This window comes from Protopterus annectens, chromosome 5.part0 (assembly GCF_019279795.1).
Source record: "Protopterus annectens isolate FY-2018-M chromosome 5.part0, PAN1.0, whole genome shotgun sequence".
In the NCBI taxonomy this organism is placed as follows: Eukaryota; Metazoa; Chordata; order Ceratodontiformes; family Protopteridae; genus Protopterus; species Protopterus annectens.
Window position 1 is genome coordinate 1931016370 of NC_056735.1, and position 7154 is coordinate 1931023523.

Sequence of the window (7154 nt, forward strand, 5' to 3'; positions counted from 1 at the left end):
GTGACAGACAGTAGAGGTGTTTTGCAGCATCACATTAAAAATTGTATTCTGTGGTCTAGCAGGGTAATATATGGGTGGTACTGAAAAATGTAAAAAGTTAACCTGGGGACTTTTCACTTATATCTGTAATGGAGCTGTATTTTTTTGAAACCTTATCTATCATAAATAGCCTGTGCTGGTGTCCGGAGTATCTTGCATAAGTGGGAGCTCAGGTGCTGTGATTATGTATATGTGTGTGTGGCCAGGGCTTATAGTCATTGGGACAAGATAGATTGCTCTTTTAGTTCCAAAAAGGACATAAGACATTTGATTATGTGCAACAGAGTGCTTGGTTTTATTATATGCAACGTGAATTGTTGGATTATGGTCTGATATTTAAGAACATCAATTACATTTAATTTTGGGTCTGGGTTTAAATAGATCTAGCAGTGATGATCTGATTTGTCTTTTCTGTAAAGAACCAAGCTTTAAAAATGATGGAAAGGGTCTATTCCTGATGTTTTGTTATATGGCAAAAGGAATGTTATATTTCTAACAGCTTGAAAAAAAAATAAACATTGGGAATAGAATGGGTTGATACTCCATTTAATACTCATAGCCATGTATTAATTTAGTTGAAGGTAGTAGGTTTGTGGGAAAGCAACATATAATTACAGTTTCTTTATATAAGCATTCAATAACCGCTTCCTATTATAAACTGAAAAACTCTGCTTGCAAGATGCTGTGCATGCTTGTGCTGCCATATTGAATTCCTGAACTGATGAAGACAGATGTTTCAAAAGGAGTGTTACGACAAATGAAAAAAAAAGCACAGATTTAGCAGTCTTCTGAGGGCAGGAAGGATTTACAAACATTAACACTGGTTTTGTTCTTTGCCTGTTCAACTGTATACTGGGTATGGGGTAAGGAAGCCATAGAAGAGGAATGGTGCACTATTTTAATGATTGTTTCATCATTGTGGAGGGTGCCGAACAGATGAGGGAAAGAAAAAGGTAATTTCAGCAACTCTAACACTACTGCAATCTTGGAGTTCTATTGTCAATAAATAAATTGGAGGATCAGTTAAAATGCCTTTTCTTGGATTCTAGATTGATTCACATGCCTGGAAGCTTAAGTTGTCCATGGTAAAATTACAGCCCATATGCAGAAAGATCTGCCATCTTTTAGGCAAAAGAAACTATATTAGGGGATGTGATGTCCTTTGTAGGGTTTCTGAACTGAAAGGTGACAGCCTCAGGAGAACATTCACCAGATCAGAAATATTTTTATTAAAAGGTTGTAAGGAGAAACACCACAAAGACAGAGGCAAAGTTTAGGCAGGGATGAAATTATGGCACTTTCTCAGTTCATTCATTTCTTTCTGGAAGGATGACTGTCTCAACAATCCAGAAATATTTCTAAAAATGATGCTTCAGAAGTAAAATCCATAGCAGGTTAATTTAGGGGAGATCTTTCATTAGCAACAGTTAAAATATTACATTACTGTAGATTAGCACCATGTTAATGACATTTCTGGTGTGGTGCTTTAGATTATGATGTTTGACCACAAAAGTCAAACAGTAGCCTATGCACTGAGGAACAAATCACAGAAATCTGTGAGGGTTTAGGCTGAGCTGACTGTTGCAGAGTCTGAATTCTAAATGTCTTGTTACTCTGGATATTGCCTGGATGCTAAAAAGGATATTGTTGATAGTTTACGAAATTTCAGTTTTATATGCTCAGGACATTGTCTCTGAGGGCTGCTGCAAACCTGATTGTCAAAGGGGGTACTTCTGGTACTTGGTTCAAAACAGTCCAATGGATGAAAGAATCATGGAACCCTAGTACCAAAAAAGTGTATAGTGCTTTTTGCGAGTCATTCCTAGATTCTGTAGAAGGGCTTTGTTCTGCTAGGCAAAAACATCATTGCAGGAGCTAAGAAGGTACTTTATGGATAAATAGTATATGAAGAACACTGTTGAAATTATAAGGATATAGCTATCACCATTAAGCTTTTAATTCAGGAAATGTGGTGTAGGGACTGTGCAGATAGCTAAATCCCATCTAGAAGGGAAGCAGCAAGGTATGCATATAAATGTGTGCCTTTTTTGAGAGGATAGTGTGGCATTAGACAACAACATTTGAGATTCACTTTGAATCAAATGCAGATTTCTGTGATGACCAACAGTGGTTATTACTGTGTGTGGTTGTGGGGAGAGTGTTGGGAGGTAATTATATTGCTTTATTCATAAACAATGTTTATATATAATCATGTATAAAGATATTGCAGCAGTACAGAAATCAGTTTCCATAAACTGTAGTAATTTTGTTTGTGATCCTGCTCAGACTGGACTGGTTTTATGATGTAACATAGGAAGGCATGGAGAGATCCAGGACATTTATACATGATAATATCTGGAGACTGGGAACAACAGTAGGACTTGAGGATCTACAATAACCAGATGTGCAAGTTAAGGACACAGTCTGGTTTTCTCATGATGGGATACCATTTTCAGATCTGGAGACGGATATTTAATTCTTGAAGTTCAAATTTACTTTACAGAAATTGGGGACCCAGTATGAAAACTGATAAAATGAATGAATGAATGAATGAATGAATGAATGAATGAATGAATAAGTAAAAGAAGAAAAAACTAATAACATCCAAAAGAAACATGTGAGCAGTGCTACAGCCACTTACTAAGAACTGATTAAAAGGACAGGTGTCCTGAATGGTAGAGGGCATGAACAAGCTGTGATTCATTGAAAGACTGGAATTTATCCTGGTGAATATAGAAGCAGCAGTCCTACAGAGCAATACCATTGATGCTATTGTAAGGAATAATAATATGAGATGTTGAGGTGCACCTCTCAATGAGACATGACTGGACAAAGGTTCTAGCCTTGGATATTGTCAGAACTGTCAAGGTGGGTGTAGTATGACTATTTTGTAATTGGGTGCTTCAGTGGGAGGACAATATCCTTTTTTTATCAGAAGGTTATGTGATGGGTTTTCATGTTGAGAAACAGTTCATGAGAAAACTGGATTCCAAGAGTATCACCAGACTGAGCACAAAAGATTATCTGCCTTTAGCTTAATTGGTGGAAGTGCCAAATTAATAGCACAGGGATAATTAATAAAGTGCCAGATTCATTAAAACTATCATGCATGGTTATGGAAATCATGCCGTAGCTACTTAGCTACTTGCTCATGCCTAGTTATATGAGGTTCTCCTTGCAGACTTCACTCGTTTAAGGAAAGCCTCCTTTTGTATCATACATCTCTGTGAGATGCTAATACCAGCTGACCTACTATATTTGGTATCAGTCAGTTAAATTACATATCAAGTGATACATAACATTACTAGGGGGTGAAGGATGGGGCACCAGAACTGAAACTAATATCCTGAACGTCAATAGTATTTCAGTGTATGCAAACTAATACATGTTTTCTGGCACCATGGCATTTTATCTTGTCTCCTAATATAGCCAATGCTGAGAAGATTGTACTATGACTTGACAATCTTTAAAATGCTGAGTATCAGAAACATAGAAAAATAATACCTGAAACAAAGAAAAGATATGATGATGATAATAATAATAATAATAATTATAATAACTTTAAGTGCTTTTTGCAGAGAGCCAAGCCTCCCTGTACTCTTGATGTAGAAGGCATACCTCCACACCCCATGGGCTTATATATACCAAATTTACAGTTGTACCAACCTGAAGAAGGGAGAGGTCTCACCAATTAAAGGAATTATTGTTGGCACACATTTGGAAATCACATCAGCAATGATTTCCTATGAAAAACAGCAATCGGTGTTGTATTCTTTGCTGTCTTTTTCTTCAGGCTACTGACAGAATTTCACTTCATCTACCTGTAAAGGAGCATGCTAAAAGATTTCCACTTATTTTAACAATTTAACTATATCTTTAAAATTTATATCATCCTTTCTTCATTTTAACATGGGCCATGCTATGTCTCTGTCATTTTTATATATAAATACTAGACAGTCAGTCTAAAGACTCTTACAAGCCATGTGAAACATGTCCTGTAATGTTATACACTGCTTGAAATGGATGCATATTGCATATTTTGTTGAAATGGTAATGTCTTTAACGATGGAATAATTTTTGACTTGTATTGTCCTTCCCAGACCTTTCAACTTTTCTTCATCAAAATTTGTCACAGAACATGTAAAATAAAGGGAACAGCATTTTTGATGCAATAAAACTACAAAGACAAGAAGTGCATATTGCAGTGGAATATAGTGAATTATTTACAATGGTTTAATATGCTATCAACCATTATAAATTAGTATGACTGTGTGCTTCTAAAAATCTTTGTGAGTATGCTATTTTGCCTTTATGATGTAGTACAGAGAATGTTTGAGACACGAATGAATTATTGTATTATAATGTCTGTCAACAAAGAGGCATGCTTATGCCTGTTGCAAAACGGCAAACACTTTTTTTATCTTGATTGTCTGCCATTTGCATTTAAACCTTTATTCTTCACATTTAATAGATAGTAATGATGGTTCTCAAAGCAAAATCTTTTTGCAATAACTTAGAAATCATCCTGTATAACTGCATCATATTTTAATACATAACTGGAATGTTTATTCATAGATAAGGCATAATGTATGCCTCAATTTAAACAGACTTTTGGTTTATTTTAGTTATTTAGTTATATATTTATTTAGTCTATAGCTAGAGATATGACATATTCATCAAGGTTATGATATGATGGTAACTGCTGCATATTATTCAAACAATAATATGCATATTAGCACTCAGTTAAATGCTTAAATAAGAAAGCAAGCAACAAAAAAATCCTTATATGCATGTGTGCTTACAGGCGTCACATGTGTAGAGTGTTTATATTACCAGTATTTCAAAGCTTTTGACAGCTTTTTGAGGTATTTCATACTTTATAAGCACTAGGTACAATCTATGTGATCTAGTTCACTCTTACTAGAAATGCTGATTCTTTTTCAAAGACAGTCATGGGAAGAATAGAAAAAGTTGTGTTTAATGCTGTCTGATAGAGTTGCATTTTTCTTTATCACCATTTTGCAACATGGCATCAGCATTTAATATTTGCACAGTACTCTTCTTTCGGCTTAATAAAATATAAATCTGCAATAGTTCCCTTATGCTTTTATTGCTTGCAAGAAAATAACTCAAACAATGGATAGTTTGATTTTAGCCTTCATGAAAACCATTGTATTATATGAGTGTGGCAAATAGTTTTGTAACATTAACTTTTCTAAGAGTTTTTTTTTTAATTGTTTTATACAAAAGAAAATTTCCTACAAATTTAATTTAGTAGCCCTTAGTGATACTTCATTGCAAGAGAAAAATTATAATATAAGAAAAAAAAAACACTGAAAAACTTCAAATTCATTATCACATAATCAATTCACCAAAATATTCAGAATGCCATTGTTGCACATTTCTGATAAAAACAGAGTGGTTTAAGTAATTATTGTTGCAAACCCTATTAATATGACTGTATCTTATAATATATTATCCCCTTATGAGTCAAACGTTATGTGTCTATAAGGCATCAAAATAATTAGCTTTTAAATGCAGATATTTTAGATAAAAAAAATTCTCTAGGGTATTGTGGGGCACCTTAAATTACCTCAACTTCTATATAAAGAGAGGAAGGTGAGAAAACTGACATTTAATAACTTGACATTTTGATGAGTTATGGATGCAGAGGCTTGTGACTTGATATGCCAAAAGTGGTGTCATCTTACTATAAATGTCTCTTTATATTTAAGAATGGTCCACATACCTTTCTGATGCAATTAGTTTAAAAAATATTCACATATACATTTCTTCACTGGTATAATGCTTCCTAAAAATCTAACATGCCTATTTTGCTAAACTAGACTCTATTTTTTAAAAGGCTACATTTCAATCTCTTTAGTAGATAGTACTTTTAGATGCTTTGTTTCACTTTTCTTGCTGGACAGTATATCAATAGTATGCTAAAGCTTGCTGAAAGTAATTATTTTTATCTCCAGTGTGCATTTCTTTCAACATTAATAAGCTATCTGGCACAGTTTCAGTTTCTCCACTTCTCACATTTATCTGTTTAATATCCTATTGCTGTTCCACAGTAAATAAAACACTAATGCAGTATTACAGAAAAAGTCATTTATTGCCATTGTAAAGTCCCACTTGCCAGCTATTGGAATGACCTCTGTTATCAGATTATGAAAGGAGTAATGTTACCATGAGACTGTACAAGCAAGGTATAGACTGTTTTCTTCAATAATTTTTTATCTTATGACACTTTGGTTCTTAGATACAGAATGATTCTAAATGATCATGTAATCCTCTATGCTGTAGCTATTGTTTTATGTTATTCTTGGTGAAAAGTATTCCATATTTCTACAAAATGCTGTAGTCAGCTCATTTCCTGCTATATCAAAGGGCTGCTATATTCCTTGTTAGACGCTTTACTCAGATATAAAATATCTGAAATCTAGTCATTATGTAAACTCCACAGAAAGAACAGGATCTTTACCTAAATGTTGGCACACATTTTTAGAGTATTGCTGTTGCATCATTCCGTTTTTTTAAAATACAGTTGTCCTTATTTTTCTTGTAAATTTTGAAATATTCCAGTTAGAGAATGCATCTTGCTTTAAATCAAACTGCAACATTATTAATGTGTATGACACTTCTCACCAGCTATGAAAAAACATGAAAAAAATAGTCTGGCGTGTACAGACACCTTAACTTTGTAACACATTTCACTTAGAGAAAGTGCATACATAGCACTGAGTAATCCTAACTGTAAGGAATTGTGTTCAGAGTGAGAGTGCAGTCCTAAAGTCAGAAATGTATCCGTTTCATCCAGCACTCTGTACAGATGCCCAAACTAGCAAACGCCCCCTCAATCCAGAAGACAAAAGAAAAAAAAAACTCTGAATCTGTGTCAAATATAACTAGGAAGGTGATGTGAACAAGGTATCTATAGGTATCACAGCTGCAATCAATGTACATTTAATAACCATAGGAAGGATATGATAGTATTAAATGGAATAAGGATTATTGCTCAATGAGTTTGTAAATGTAAATCCATGTCTTCACTATATGTAAGAATTTTCCTTGCTTTTACACTGGCAGAATTTCCAGAGAATTACAACAAA